We start from the raw sequence: 16,741 nt of genomic DNA, 5'->3' as shown, positions 1-16,741 counted from the left end.
TTTTCAGTTTGTCTTTATATGCTCTTAAATTATTAAAGTAACATGTGTTAGAAATAAAGCGAGCCCCAGAACAGGGGTCTGGCAGAACACAAAGGACACTCGGGAGCCAGACAGCAAGGCAAATAGCTTTGCTCCTGCAGGAGGGTGCGCACACTGAGCAGGCGGTCCACTCAGGTTTTTGTCTGACGAACGTCATCTGTCCTTCACTCTTGATTGGTCAGAGCTTAGGCTTACAGTCTTGTGTGATTGGCTAATTTAATGGGAAAAGGGAGGGGTTGACCTTTGCCATTTCAAAATGGTGCCCCCAAGGGAGCTGTGAACCAAAATGGCGGCTGCCAAGTCACACGAGCCAAAATGGCGGGTGCCTACCCACCCTTCTTTGACAGAAAAGATTCCATGTTTATTCTCACAAAGTGTACTTTAAAAACTCACAAGTACAACAGAAGCACATAAAGTATACTGTAAAATGTAAAAAATGACTCCCTATTCCTGCCATGTCAGTCTCATTTCTTGTATTTTTCTTTTTACTGTGTTTGGGAACACGCACACACATACACACGCACACGCGCACACAGAATGTATGCAGAAAATATATATGTGTGTGTGTGTGTGTGTGTGTGTGTGTGTATATATATCACATGTATCTTTTTTACAAAGAGGAGATTGTGTATTGTTCTAAACTTCACTTTGTCTAGTAAACATGTTGCGTCAGATTTCTGAAGTTCCCTGGAAATAGGCTCCCAGGTTCCTAGTGACCTTTCACATTTTAAAAGTGCATTTGCCATGAGGCCTGTGGAAAACAACACCATGACCTGGTCCTAAGAAGAATTCAAGTGGGTGAACTGCTTGCCCAAACCTGTGGGAACCACTTGGCTAGCTGCCATGTCTCAGCACATTGATGCAGGAGGATGTGTTCTATGCAGTAGTCACACATGTTCTATGCAGTAGTCACACGTGTTCTATGCAATAGTCACACGTGTGCCATGGAATTTTCACAACTGAGTTCTGTATAAATGCATTTTGCAAATCAAACACTTTTTAAATATATTAGGAAAAAATCACTCTTTTTTAATATATTTTATTGATTTTTTACAGAGAGGAAGGGATAGGGACAGAGAGTTAGAAACATCAATGAGAGAGAAACATCGATCAGCTGCCTCCTGCACACCCCCTACTAAAGATGTGCCTGCAACCAAGGTACATGCCCTTGCCCGGAATCGAACCTGGGACCTTTCAGTCCGCAGGCCGACGCTCTATCCACTGAGCCAAACCAGTTACGGCAATCTTTCTTTAAAGGCAATCTGGTGTGAATTTTACTTTACACCTAAGAATCCCACCTATATATGTAAAAAGGCAGGGACTGTGATGACTGAAACGACCGTTCGACCAGTCACCATGCGGTGCTAGCATAGATGCATAGACACAGGTAAAGTCTATGAGTGAACTAAGAATGAACAAGACAAATGCTTGCCTTCACGGAGGTCATACTGTAAGAAAGTTAGATCAGGAATGAGAATTCAAAATTGCCACCAGCACAGACCTGAGGTGCTGCTTCTCAGAGCGGCCAAAGATACACCTATTAGCGGACTGGGGGCGTGACTGAAGGGCTGGTGCTGACATGAAGGCGGGGCCATTCTGGATTCCCAGAGGAGCCAATGGCTGCCTAGGAGGCGGAGCTTTTGACACTGACTGGCATAGAAACCGAACAATCAGAACCTAATCTGGGTGAACTGCGAAGACAGAACCTAAGGTGGGGTTGAGGAGGGATTTTAAGGGCAACAGCTATTTGGTGTAAAGTGTAAGAAAGCGGTTCAATTTCTTAATAACTGGTTTGGCAGTATAGTGCATATGGCTGGCTATCAGTTCAGATATAGGGGTTATGTATTTTTGTCTGCAAAGAGCATCTCCTCCTGCTGAAAAAGGCTCCCCCCCCCCACCCATTTAAGCAATCCTATCCTATATAATCTATCTATACTAATAAAAGGGTACTATGCTAATTAGACCGGGTTGACCGGCCATCTTCCGGACGACCGACTTTCTTCCAGACAAAGCCATGGTGGTGGGGGCCGAGGCAGAGGCATTTAGGGGCGATCAGGCTGGCAGGAGAGAGCAGTTAGGGATGAGATCAGGCTGGCAGGGGGTTAAGGGCGATCAGGCCGGCAGGGGAGGGCAGTTGGGGCAATCAGGCCTGCAGGGGAAGGCAGTTTGGGGTGACCAGGCCGGCAGGGGAGGGCAGTTGGGGGTGACCAGGCTAGCAGGGGAGGGCAGTTGGGGGTGAACTGGCCTGCAGGAGATGGCAGTTGGGGGAAACCAGGCCTGCAGAAGAGGGCAGTTGGGGGTGACCAGACCTGCAGGGGAGGGCAGTTGGGAGTGACCAGGCAGGCAGGGGAGGGCAATTGGGGGCATTAGGCATGCAGGCAGGTGAGTGGTTAGGAGACAGTGGTCCTGAATTGTGAGAGGGATGTCTGACTGCCAGTTTAGGCCTGATCCCTGCGGGCAGTCGGACATCCCCCATAGGGTCCTGGATTGGAGAGGGTTCAGGCCGGCTGAGGGACAATTCCCGTGCATGAATTTCATACACCGGCCTCTCGTTAAAATATAAATTAACTAGAGGCCTAATGCATGAAATCTGTGAAGAGTAGGCTTCCTTTCCCCGGCTGCTGGCACCAGCTTCCCTCTGACACCGGCCGGGCACCCAGGATCTGGGCTTCCTTCTCAGCCCCAGCTTTGTCCAGAAGGTCATCCAGAAGGACGTCTGGTCTAATTAGCATATTATGCTTTTATTATTATAGATTGCTCCCTAATTCATGAGTCTGAGTAATGCGGACTTTTCTACATCAAACATGTGGATTTTGGGAAGACTTTTACAGTGCCCCAAAACAACAAGTTAATGGGATCTTACTCTTACAAGGTCTATGTCCTTTTTATTTACAACATTATGATCAATAAGAAAGGTAAAGCTCAATCTTTTTTTAAATTTATTTTTCAATTACAGTTGACATTCAATATTATATTAGTTTCAGGTATACAGCAAAGTGATTACACATTTATATACCTTCACAGTGATAACCCCGATAACTCTAGTACCCATCTGACATTGTCAATTTGTACGTCTTACTCCTTTCTCCTTTTTTACCTATCCCCTCCACACTCCTCCCATCTGGAAACCCTCAGTTTTGTTTTCTGAATCTGTAAGCTTGTTTCTGTTTTGTTAATTTTTTTTTTAGATTCCACATAAAAGTGAAATCATATGATATTGTCTTTCTCTGTCTGACTTATTTCATTTAACCTGATACCCTCTATGTCCATCCATGTTGTTGCAAATGGTGAGATTTCATTCTTTTTTAAGGCTGAATATTATTCCATTGTGTATGTGTACCACATCTTCTTTATCCATTCACCTAAGTTGCTTCTATATCGGGGCTATTGTAAATAATGGCGCAATGAGCAAAGAGTGCGTATATCTTTTTAAATTAGAGCTTTTGATTTGTTTGGATAAATACCTGAAGTGTACTTGCTAGGTCATATGATAATTCTATTTTTTAGTTTTTTTAGTACCTTCTATGCTGTTTACATAATGGCTACACCAATTTACCATCCCACCAACAGTGTATGAGGGTATTCTTCTTTCTACATCCTTCCCAACATTTCTTATTTGTTGATTCATTGATTATAGCCATTCTACAGGTGTGAGGTGATATCTCATCGTGGTTTTAATTTGCATTTCCCTGGTGATAAGTGATGTTGAACATCTTTTCATATGCCTATTGGCCATCTGTATGTCCTCTTTGGAGATATGTCTATTCAAATTCTCTGCATATTCTGTGCTGCTCAAATGTTAATGTTCACACAAACCAGCGAAGTGATCTTGTTAAAATGTAGATTATGTTTCTGTAGGTCTGGGTGGGGCCTGAGTTTCTGCATTTCTAACAAGCTTCCAGATTATGCAATATTGTTAGTCCTCACCCCATACTTTGTGTTGCAGAAGTCTACAGTATTCTATCTATCCCTACATTGCTCAGGTCACTTTGCTCCATGACACTTTACCAATCACTTCTTCCTTTGGGACAGAATAAATCCCAGAATGATGTTATTTCCTAAGCTTTTGCAGTGATATAGTAGGAAATAAATCAAATGAATAACTTATCAAATGCTCTGATCAGTTATTAGTGAAATATATGTCCAGATAGTTAAAGTTGCCTATCATAAATATATTTTGTCATTGTACCTATTTTATACTCTTTAAGATACTGACACAATGTTATAGAGCTACACATAGCAGTAGTATGAAGCAGGTATAATTATCTTCATTTTGTAGATGAAGAAAAGCAGGTTCAGAGAGAACATATATGTTGCCCCAAGTCAAACAGTTGGTGAGCGAGTAGTAAGTGCTGCCTCTCTAATTTGGAATTGATCATCAGACTCTGAGCTTCACAAAATTAAAAGGAAAAACGTCTGGTGAGGGCTTCTAAGACAAGAATTGCTTAACTAAAAATCACATAAGCCAATAGTACAAGCACAGATCACCCTTATAGTCTGGGAGATAAAGCTTAAGTGAGATTTCTGGGTATTTGGAAAAACAAAAGTATTTATTTGGACACAACAAAGATCATTCTTGATTCATTTCTGTGACTAGCCATAGATAAAGAAATATTCTCACCACCCTCAGTTCTCCAAACAGCTGTAATGACAGAGCAACTTCAAATCTCCCCCCTCCTTAACCCCCCAAGAACAGGCTTAGGTGTGGTGATGGCATTGTCATGTTGAAGTTGTATTGAGAGCTTTTCTTCTTTGTTGAACATCAAGAATCAGGTCTGGGGGGAAATCTGTAAGCCCTATAATTAACTTCAATTTTAATTTCTGGGTGTCTGTTTTCTCCCAGCTGCTGCCAAGGTTCTCCTTCAGTCCCATCAGTTAGAGCAGCATTCCTGAAGCTCAGGCCAGGCTCCCTTTGGCAATCGTTATGAGGTTGCAGGGTGATGGGCTCGAGCCCTCTGGAGCCAAACTAAAATATAGGTTGACTTAAAAAAAATAAAAACGGGGGCCACCCATTTCAAGAAGCCAGTTTTTATTCCTCAGTTTGGGGGAAACTTTTTAGATTTGGATTTTTAATACTTCTTAGTTTTTAAATTGTTTTGGTATGTATTTAATCTTTAATTAATTTTCTTTAGTTTATTTTTTATTATCCCTTCCTTTCCTATTACTATTGCTTTTCTTTCTATGTTTACATATAGCTCTGTGTGTATTTGCTCTGTTATGAATTGAAAGCCCTGAAAGACCAGACAGTTTATTCCTCTAACATGCTGTAATGCTATTTATTTAAGGCCTTCACTTCTTTTAAAATCAGTTTATATTATACCCATTATAATGCCAGTTTACCCAATTTACACAATTAGTGATGGATCAGCTAGAACCAATGGAATATTTGAGGAGTTAGGCTTATGGAATAAAAAGGACCCACTGAGTAATTCACTGTAGGGAGGTGGCAGGACGAGGGCACTGTTGACTGACCCAAAGGCTAGAAGGCATCCAGTTCTAGTCAGACATTTACCAGGAGTAAGAATGTGCATGCTGTACTGGGTGGCCTGGGTTAGAAGAACATACAAGACATGATTTCAGTCCTCAACATGCTCACAGTCTAGACAGGGAAATAGATCAGAACATAAAAAAGCAAAGAGTAATGCTATGGAAATAACATAGGAAAGAGATTTCTTTCAATGGAGATAGAGGAGTTTGGGGTAAATTCATGGAGATTACTGCATTTGTGTCAAAACCTAAAGGACAGTCAGCAATTCCATGAACATGAATGAATGGTAAGAATAGTTAGAAACAAAATAGCTTATGCTGTTATCATCCACAGAGGTGGGAAAGTGACAGGCATGTACAGGGGATGATGTGATTGGTTAAAAAATGTTCATGAAAGGTTGTTGAACTGGAAACTAGAAAAGCAAACCCCCCTTTTAGTCATTTTACCAGTGTCATATACCCTCTAAGACCAACACCTCTCACTGTTTTGTAAGCACACTTCCTTTCCATAGGCCTCTTTATTGAAAATCAAAATCAATAATTTTGTATTCAAAGATCGATATAAGGAAGAAGGGGTTTCCCCCCTTGAGCTTCATAGCAATGTGCTTCCTATATATAGTCCCCACCGCTTTTCAGAGTGTAGACATCTAACTAAGTCTCTTAAAGATAAGCTTATATTGTGAATATGAGATTGATAGCACAATTTATTTAGTTCAGGCTTAGTAATAGGAGAATGTAAGTCATTGACATGTCTTTTTTTGTTCAGTTTACGTTTAATTTTATTCTTGTAGTTTATATAGAATGTCTCCACTTCTATTATGAGAGCTATTAAAAGATACTAATTGAAAGAATTCTCTTTGAATTAAATTGCCATATTCTGACTTTTCTCCAGGCTCAAGTGTGAATGCCTTCTTGTTTCCTATAAACATTGTCAGGTTTGCCCTAACCGGTTTGGCTCAGTGGATAGAGCATTGGCCTGCGGACTCAAGGGTCCCAGGTTTGATTCCGGTCAAGGGCATGTACCTTGGTTGCGGGCACATACCCAATAGGGAGTGTGCAGGAGGCAGCTGATCAATGTTTCTCTCTCATCGATGTTTCTAACTCTCTATCCCTCTCCCTTCCTCTCTGTAAAAAATCAACAAAATATATTTTTAAAAAAACAACATTGTCAGGTTCAAATTCAGTATTATTACTTACTCAATAATTCCGACTGACCTGTGTCACCTGATCTAAGTGTGTCCAATCTCTGGGCTTCAGTTACTTCCAAGGTCATGTGTACATCATGGATTTTTAGGAATGCCAGACATTCTAAATGTGTGCAAAGTGCCTTCTTCTTTAAATTTGTTCCCTTAGCGTGTCTTACTTAATGATTTAACCCAGTGGAAGATTTTGAAGGAAACTTTGAACAGGATAGGAATTGAGGGCCATCCTTTGGCATTTGGAAGCTCCCTTTTCACTCCCCAACTTCAAAATCCCACATTAATAGCAAGAAAATTTTGCATTGCTGAAATCAATGTATTTGATATGCATTTAATCTTCAGTTCATTTTCTTTGTAGTTTATTTTTTTATTATTCCTCCCTTTCCTATTACTATTGCTTTTCTTTATATGTTTGTATACCTAGCTCTGCGTGTATTTGTTCTGTTATGAATTGAGAGCACTGAAAGGCCCAGAAAATGTTTCTTAGGAGCCAGAGTCCTCATTTAAAAAAAAAAAGTATTACTATTTTGTTGGACTCATAAAACCGTAGTATTTTAAATTACTATATTATTTAAAGTGACTGTGTGCATGCTAAACATACCATAGGTCACAGATAACTCTTCATCCACGTATTTACTGATGAGGGTAGCCGGGTTTGTTTGCACTTTCATTTATACGCTTTTTCAAGATGCAAAGGCAATACATTTTTATCTCGCTTCCATCTGCTTCCCTCGCCCCCTCTCCTTTTGCTCACAGCATGGCAACAAGAGTTACAGCTTTAGCCTGTTTTGCTTATGGAACTGTGCCAGAAGCAGTTTTGAAGGTGTTTTAAAAATGAAGACATCTGGCAGCTGGCATACTTACAATTCATTTGCCAAAGACAAGTTGCACGCTGCTGGAATTTTCAACTGAAGGTCACGCACCAGGTAAGAAGCAGTCAGGTGGAGCTGGTGCATAGGAAGCCACACGCTGAAAAATTGTGAGCTCTTTGAAGCGGGGTGGGCTAAATCGAGAAGCATGCCTGTCTCCTTGTTTACCCCTCACCCCCTTGTCACCAGGCTCTTTTAAAAGAGGTAAGAGGGGGCGAAATCCAAGCCAATAAAATTGACAGTGAATGACAAGGCATATCAGCAGGAGCCCTGGAAAATGGGTGAGAGGAAAGGGGACTGAGTAAAGAAGATGGAAAGAGAATTTAACATAGTGCTGGACAGACATGTTCCTATCAGTTGAGTGATCCCGTTTTTCAGAAAGAAACAGACTAAGAGATTCTGGGTTTACAGCTCATCCCATGAGTGAATTACTTACAGGACACCAGTGAATGCTCTGTGACAGAAGATTTGCTTGATGTTTGATAATGTTAGTATAGAATTTGGGGTTTTCTGTCTTAAAATCTTTTCTTGTAGCTGGGAGTCACTAAGTGTCAAATCAATTAGTTTTGTGATTTTACACTTGCATCAAATGAAACCGTCTTATGGTTTTGTTTTATCTTTATTTTCCTGCAACAGGAATTTAGCACATAAAAATAGGCATTTCTATATGACCTTAACATTTGACCAAACAGAACAAAGGCAGGAAATTGTCTCACTACATTGAGCATCTCTCTCTGACAAATTTCAGCACAGTAAACATAATGTGGGCCATATTTGACATGTAAGCAATTATATATATAAAAGCCTAAGCAACCGTCCAACCGACCGACCAGTAGCTATGATGCGCAATGACCACCAGGGGGCAGACACTCACCGAGCTGCGGTGACTTGGCAGCTGCAGTTTTCCAGTAAGGCACCCGGAACCAGAGAGGAGGGAGCCCAATTCCGGGGTGCATCACCTGAGAACTGCCCTCTTGCAATCCGGGCACCCTCAGAGGATGTAGGAAAGCCGGTTTAGGCCCAATCCCCGCAGGCCAGACCGAGGGACCCCACCGGTGCATGAATCCGATATATTAGACCTTGATATATGTCCATGCAATAAGTCTGAGATTATTTTTCACCTTTCTAAATTCATGCTTGTTGTATTAAGCGAGCAATCCTGTCTTGTGTTTAAAATACTGCATAAGGAATACTAGTTAGCGGAGAAGGAGATAATGCTACAGTTACAATTTCCCTGTTGAGGAAGGTTGACCCCCACTTTATCCCAGATGGAGACAGAACTGCTGGCCCTACAGAGGCTGCAAACCTCTGACCCAAGTGCAGGATCTAGTCCAAAATGTGTGCATTGGACGCACTCACTATTAACCTGAGGTTAACTTTTTTTTTTAATGTTGACAGGAGAGTTTACATTTTTTAAATCTGTATTTCCAATTTCTTTTTAAAAATTAGAAAATCAGGCATCACTGCCCGCAACCCGTCCTGAGAATGGTCTGCTGGTCCTGGCCCAGCAGGTGTTCTCCAGTCACAGGGTCCTGCACCCCCCAATCTCCCCAAGGCTGAATGCAAATTGCTGCTTGATTGCATTTTTTTGTTATTTTTCTGAAATTAGAGTGAAAAGGAAAGAGACATATTTCTGGCATGTTTGTCTCTGTCAAAGCAAGGAAATGAAAATAGGCCAGAGGAACAAGTTTTTCTAACACCAGGCCTGCTGCCCACACTGATAGAATCTTTCCAGCCCCTGCTGTCCTTTGAACTTGCTTCCTTTCTTACACAAAGCTCCACCTCTGACTGCTTGAGTTGAAATTCCAGAGGCTCAAGCTCTTTCCTGGTCCAGCCAGAATCACTGAACCTCTACCCCACATCAGAACTGCTGCAATTTCACAAATGAAGCCTTCCTACAGGTACCCAACATAGAGGCCATTCCTGTCTTTCAAACACTGTCAGGGATGGGAGAATGTGAGGGCCGGGGACTAGGGCTGAGGAGCTGGGAGAGGGGAGTGGTAAAATGTTTGATAATATTATGACACTTAAAAGTGTACTTTTTGTTCATAAATTTACTCATAAATTGGTCTTGCCTTTGAGAGATGTTTTGTTTTTTATCATTGGGCCTTGCTTCTTCCTTGGAAATTTAGAAGTTACAAAATCTGGGGATATTTTTCTTTACTTTTATTTAAAGAGAAAATGCCATAAACTTATATGAGAAAATGGTACCTGGTAGAAATGAAGATATCTGCCTGGTGGTTTTAGTGGTTGGATATGAAATCAGTGAGCAGTAACTACGTAGTACTCTTTTCACGTAGGGGCCATGCCTTAAGTGTATTGCTCCCTGAGGAGAATTTTAGAGTTATTGGGATTGTAAACTATGTGAAGTACAAGCACATTGTAGTTCATATGATCTAAACTAAAAACTCAAGAGACAGATTATCAGTGCTTAGAAATGGGTTTTGGCTGAAACCGGTTTGGCTCAGTGGATAGAGCATCGGCCTGCGGACTGAAAGGTCCCAGGTTCAATTCCGGTCAAGGGCGTGTACCTTGGTTGCGGGCACATCCCCAGTAGGAGATGTGCAGGAGGCAGCTGATCGATGTTTCTCTTTCATCGATGTTTCTAACTTTCTATCACTCTCCCTTCCTCTCTGTAAAAAATCAATAAAATATATTTTTTTTAAAAAAAAAAGAAAAGAAATGGGTTTTGGGAAAAAATATTGATGATTTGTCAACTCTTCATTTTTCCTTTAAAACTTATTTGTTTTTGTTTGCCAGTCAAGTGTCTACCAGACAAGGCCAATCTGAAATCCCTGCTAAGTTTTTCATTCATCACATAAAGCTTTCCATTCAGACCTTCTGATATACGAAACCAAACCGAAGGAGTACTATTTCTATACAGAGTATTGTATCTCTAAAATGATCCCACAAAGTAATTCTTACTGCAGCATTAGGTCTCATTCTCCTTGTGCATGATTTTAGGTCATTTTTATTTATACAGAATTTCATTACTGAGTAAAAGGGAAGCAATATATATATATAAATATATATATAATCTCTAGTAACAAACATCAACAGTGAGTTGGGAGCCCTGGCCTGTGTGACTCAGTTGGCTGGGTGTCTTCCTGTGCACAGAGAGGTTGCTGGTAGATTTCTGGCCAGGGCATCTGCCAGGGTTGCAGCTTGATCCCAGTAGGGGGCATGCAGGAAGCAGCCAATTGATATCTTTCTCTCCCATCGATGTTTCTCTCTCTCTCTCCCTCTCCCTTCCTCTTTCTCTACAATTAATAAAATCATTTTTTAAAGTGAGTTGGGGAAGTGAAAAATGTAGATTATAAGAAATAGTTGAATTTTCAAGAAATAATTTCTGGCCTAACCGATTTGACTCAGTGGATAGAGTGTCAGCCTGCAGACTGAGGGGTCCCGGGTTCAATTCCGGTCAAGGGCATATACCTTGGTTGTGGGCACATCCCCAGAGGGAGGTGTGCAGGAGGCAGCTGATCGATATTTCTCTCTCATCGATATTTCTAACTATCTCTCTCCCTTCCTCTCTGTAAAAAATCAATAAAATATATATTTTTTAAAAGAAATAATTTCTGGTGTGTGTGTGTGTGTGTTGGTAGCAGAGTGGCAGGGACTTGTTATTCTTTTCAACATTTATAAAAAAGGTTAAGTAAAGGCATTTGGAAGTAATAAAATTAAATTGAATACATATAAGGAAATATGAACATAAACATATTAAATGATAACCTAAAAATCTGGAAAACGAGGCAAGCTGCTGAGGCTACTATGGCCTTGCATGAATTTTGTGCATCGGATCTTTAGTTCAATTATAAAAGGAAATTGCAATCAAATTCCTTAAAACCCCATTTTAATTTTGTCTTGAAAAATGTATTTTATATTAATATGCATTGACAAATATAATTAAATGCCTGATATATGAATAATGATAAAGAGTGTACAAATGACTATGTGCTCTCTTTTTTTTTAAATATATTTTATTGATTTTTTACAGAGAGGAAGGGAGAGAGATAGAGAGTTAGAGACATCGATGAGAGAGAACATCGATCAGCTGCCTCCTGCACATCTCCCACTGGGGATGTGCCCGCAACCCAGGTACATGCCCTTGACCGGAATCGAACCTGGGACCTTTCAGTCCGCAGGCCGACGCTCTATCCACTGAGCCAAACCGGTTTCGGCAGACTATGTGCTCTTATTATTACTATCAACATTAAAATACAATCGTGGACTTTGGATGGCATGATCTAGGGATTTAGTTTTAAACATTGAGTTATTCTCACTCAGCTAACATTGAGCAAATGCTATATGCTTAATTATGATATATGTTGAAAGTAAAACATTATATAATAAAATTAGACATTAAAAACCATCACACATATATGCATTCCACGAACACACCAGGCATGCTCCTGCTTTAGGGTAATTGTACTTGCTGTTACCTTTGCTTTGACTGCACTTCCCCAGATGTCCACATAGTTCACTCCCTTACTATCTTCAAGTCTCTACTCAAATGTCACCTTCTCAGCTGAACAGTGCATAATTCTAAACTCAGCCAAATGAGCATCAAATGTGAGGATGAGATGAAAGCATGTTAAAAATCCATTCAGAAAGAAATATTCAAGGAAGTACTCAAAGGAAGCAAAAAGATTTTAGGAGAAAGAAAGACATTGAATACCAAAAATAAGTGAAGAAAAGAGACCAGTAAGATACAGGACTAAGGATAGATCCTTAAAATTCTGTAAATTTTTAAAAATACTAATAATCTGGAATTAAACTCCAAATAAGTTCAACATAAAATTTGAAGGTGAAGCCAATGTCAGTTACAGGGAAAATGATAGCATGCTACAGTTTATTATCTTTTATTTGGAAAAAGTATATACATTTAAATATATGAGTTAAAAATTTCTTATTAACCAATACAGGAATAGAAACAGAAAATATAATTTTTAGGTCCCTGGTGAAGGAAAAAAGTAGAGAAAACTCAATCAATTCCCAAAAAAGATAGAGAAAAAAAATTGCTTCTTTTTTAAAAGGTGAGTATTAAATATTTAATAGTGGAAGTATATGCAAACATTTTAATAATTATAATGAACGCAAGTATTAATTATTTTATTAAAAGGCAGTGATTGTCAGATTTTATTTTAAGCTAATTACTTACTATTTGCCAGAGACACTTCCAAAACAAATGACACAGCATAATTAAAATAAAGGGATGGATAGAGATATTTCAGAAAGATGCCAATTAACAAAGAGAAAGACCAGTTAAGGCAATATTAACGTAACATAAATCAGATTTGGAGTCCAAATTTTTTAATTTGGACAAAGAGGAAGATTTCACATTATAAGCAGAAAACTCTCTCAAGAAACAAAAATCATAAATTTTATGTACCTAACCATCCAGCTTTGACATATATAAAACAAAAAATATTAGAAATGCAAGTAGATATTGTTAAATCTATAACCTTAGTAAGAGAATTTAGTGCACTTCTCAGAATTTGATTATTAAAGTAGCCAAATAATAATGATGATGATGATAGAACCAGAGACATAGAAGCATTGAACAGACTGTCCAACCTATGAGGAAAGGCGGGCAGTGAGGGGTAAGAGATCAACCAAAGGACTTGTATGCCTGCATATGAGCATAACCAATGGACACAGACAGTAGGGGGGTGAGGGCATGTGCTGGGGGTGGAAGCGGCCAGGGAGAGGTCAATGGGGGAAAAGGTGACTCATGTAATATTTTAAGCAATAAAGAATTTAAATTAAAAATAAAAATGATGATGATATATAAGGTTTTAACAATACATATAACAAAATATATGTGTACACATACACATATAACAAATAGATGATACACATTTATTTCAAATACAAGTGCATTTTTAAAAATTTACCACTTATTATGTCTCAGGAAAAATATACAGACATATGCTAACTTCAACAAAATCAGAAATCAATAACTGTGAACCAGAAACAATCTGACCACTTAGCTAGAGTTTTTAAAATCTTTTAAGTAATTTCTAGATTAAGAAGAAATAACAAAATATTTACAAGTGAATATATTAAAGACACAATATATTAAAAGTTGTGTAGTATATTCAGAGGTAAGTATGTAGCAAAATATTAAAGGAATAGTATTTCAAGAAAAGATCATTAAACATATAGAAATCTATGTAATTCATTCTAGTAGCACTAAAGGAAAACAATATGGTCATCTCAATACATTCTAAAGTTTTGAAAAATAAAATTCAACATTTTTTGTTAAAAATTTTAGCAAGCTAGGAAAAGAGGCAAACCTCCACACTTTAATAATGACTATTGCCCTAGCTGGTTTGACTCAGTGGACCAAAAGATCCCAGGTTCAATTCTGGTCCAGGGCAGTACCTTGATTGTAAGCTTCTCCCCTGGTCGGGGCATGTGCAGGAGGCAACCAATCGATGTATTTCCCTCACATCAATGTTTCTCTCTGTCTTTTCCTCTCTCTTCCACTCTCTCTAAAAATCAATGGAAAAATATCCTTGGGTGAGGAATAACAAAACAAAAAACAAAAAAATGAATATTTATGTCTACATCTCACATACTCCAAATCAGTAATGAAACACTAGAAGGGTTCCCATTAAAGTCAACTATAAGTCTTGGTGTTCAAGATTGTACTGTCCTAAGCAATACAGTAAGAAATAATAATAATAGTTCTAATAATAATATTAAATAATAGCTATAAAAGTTAGAAAATAAGAAAAAATATGATCTACAATTAATATGATCTTGTACTTTGAAAATCCAAAAGAAATAACAAAAACTTATTAGAACTGTTTTTAAAAAGCTTAATACAGTAACAAGTTTGAAAAAAGTGCATAGTTTTCCTTTACACCAATGATAACCAGTTAGAAAATTTCTTGAATATTGTTCATAATTACAAAAGGGAAAAACCCACAAAATATGTGGACATTAATATATAAGACTTATATGAAGAAAGTAGTAAAACATAACCTTAGTAATGGATGGAATTACTCAGTATAGTAAAACTAGAGGCCCGGTGCATAAAAATTTGTGCACTCGGGGCATCCCTCAGCCTGGCCTGCACCCTCTCGCAGGCCGGGACCCCTCGGGATGTCCAGGAGCCCTTGCTCCTTACTGCCTGCCTGCTTGCTGCTCCTTAGTGCTGTCTTGGAGGCAGAAATGGCTCCCGCCACCGCTGCTGCGCTCACCAGCCATTAGCCTGGCTTCTGGCTAAGCAGCACTCCCCCTGTGGGAGTGCACTGACCACCAGGGGGCAGCTCCTGCATTGAGCATCTGCCCCCTGGAGGTCAGTGTGCATCATAGCGACTGGTCATTCCACGTTTGGTCAAATTGCATATTAGGCTTTTATTATATAGGATTGGCATTGTTGCTCAATATATCTGGAAGTGAGACTGCTCAATAAAGGAAAGACAATGAAGGTTAAATGTCTTCTAAAATATCACAGCCGTTATGAAATTTAAAGAGCTTGATATTGGGGCAGATAGATAATAAATAAATAAATAAATAGCCCAGGAAGTGAATTTAAAATGTCATAAAGATTGTGTTTTAAACCATTAAATATAGGAAAATATTTTTATAATATTAGAGTAAGAAAAAACATGTTAAGACAAAACATAGAAGCTCAAAATCAAATAATTAAAAATTTGAATACAATAAAAAATCCACAGTGTTGTAACAAGCAATAGATTGAGAGAAAATATTTGCAATATATATACAGAATATATGAAGAGGTGATAATTAACAGGAAAAATAACTCAATGGGCAAAGAGTATTACCAGGCAGTTTTTAAAAGAGGAAACATAAGTGCTTAATTAATAAATAAAAACATGTTTCGCCTCAAGAGTGGTCAGAGAAATGAAAATTAAAACAAAAGTGAGATATAATTTTTCAGGAATCCGACTGGTAATTCTTTTCAGATTACTAAATTCTAGTGTAATCAGTAGAAGGTGAGGAAATGAGTAATTTATGTAATCTAATATCCTTATAGCCAGCACTTCCACTTTCAGATGTCGAGTGGACACCTCCTAGCCAGTATTTCCTCCCTCCAGAATCCTAATTCCTTCAGTATTGCCCCACCACCATCCTTATGTCTCAAAGGAAGTTGATAATGATCTCGCTCTCACCTCTAGGATGGGTCTGAATGAACTGATGGTAATCTCAGCTCCTGCTCTCTCAATCAATGATTGGCCAAAATTTTGGGCAATGAGAGAAGCAAAGAGAATTTTGCCAAAAGGTTACAGAAAAGTTCTTCCTTACTCTTAAGGAGAACATCAAGAAGCCAGTCTTACTTTCTCCCACGAGACATGAGCAAGGAAGAAAATAGCACTGAAGCTTCTCCCACCACTGAAATTTCTCTTGTATGGACTAATTATTTTCCTACCACGTGCCAGATAATGTTCTAGGTCAGTGGTTCTCAACCTTCCTAATGCCGTGACCCTTTAATACAGTTCCTCATGTTGTGGTGACCCCCAACCATAAAATTATTTTCATTGCTACTTTATAACTGTAATTTTGCTACTGTTATGAATTATAATGTAAATATCTGATATGCAGGATGTATTTAGGTGACCCCTGTGAAAGGGTCATTCGACCCCCAAAGGGGTCGTGATCCACAGGTTGAAAACCGCTGTTCTAGGTGCTAGGAACACATCCTATATAATAAAGAGGTAATATGCAAATTAACCCTTATGCCCTCACAAAATGGCTGCCTATAAGCAGGACAGCAGGAGGGTTAGTGAGGGATGACCAAACGACTGAGCAAGCAGGCTGCGTGGGGTGACCAGGCTGGCTGGGGGCAGGGGGGCCGTGAGGGACGACCAGGCTGGCAGGGGAGGCAGTTGGGGGCTACCAGGCCGGCAGGGGGGGCAGTTAGGGGCAACCAGGCCAGCAGAGGGGGGTAGTTGGGGGCAATCAGGCCAGCGAGGGGGGCAGTGAGGGGCAACTAGGCCGGCGGGGCACGCAGTTGGGGGTGATCAGGCCAGTGGGGGGGACAGTTGGGGGCAACCAGGCCAGCACACAGAGGCAGTGAGTGGTGATCAGGCCAGCAGGGGGCAGTTAGAGGCGACCAGGCAGGCGGGCAGGTGAGCGGTTAGGAGCCAGCAGTTCCAGGATTGTGAGAGGGAT

The sequence above is a fragment of the Myotis lucifugus genome, unplaced genomic scaffold, assembly GCF_000147115.1.
Source record: "Myotis lucifugus unplaced genomic scaffold, Myoluc2.0 scaffold_14, whole genome shotgun sequence".
Taxonomy (NCBI): Eukaryota; Metazoa; Chordata; class Mammalia; order Chiroptera; family Vespertilionidae; genus Myotis; species Myotis lucifugus.
The sequence above is the reverse complement of the archived record's forward strand: the minus strand, read 5'-3'. Positions refer to the sequence as shown.